This window comes from Penaeus monodon, chromosome 25 (assembly GCF_015228065.2).
Source record: "Penaeus monodon isolate SGIC_2016 chromosome 25, NSTDA_Pmon_1, whole genome shotgun sequence".
Lineage (NCBI taxonomy): Eukaryota > Metazoa > Arthropoda > Malacostraca > Decapoda > Penaeidae > Penaeus > Penaeus monodon.
In genome coordinates, this window is record NC_051410.1 from 40963321 (window position 1) to 40963770 (window position 450).

Below are 450 nucleotides of genomic sequence, written 5' to 3' on the forward strand. Positions count from 1 at the left end.
GGTAGATAAGTCGATTTTTTATTATTTCTGTATTTTAAGCAAACTTTTACACGAAATAAACGACCCTTTGTTTGAAACTAAATCACTAACAGATTATAGTGTTTTTACTCGGGTCCTACAGACATGTTATTGAGAAGGAAGCCCCTAATTTAGCAAAGAGAGGCGGAAGATAATGGAAATACTAAAAGGATATTTGGAAGACCGGAAATAGAAAGAAACGAAGAAAATACATTAACACACGCGTAGGAAAATAAAAGAAAACAGACGCAAATAATGAATTAGAAAAGATTAATCGCAAGAATGTCATTACTAAACTGGCAAACCCGACCTTAAAAAAAAAATTAACTGACTTAGACAGTTTCTAAATACCTTCCTTTAATACTTCTCCATCTCGGAAGAAAGAGAGAAAAAAGGAAATACGCCTGACAGAGGGAAAAATAGTGAGTCATT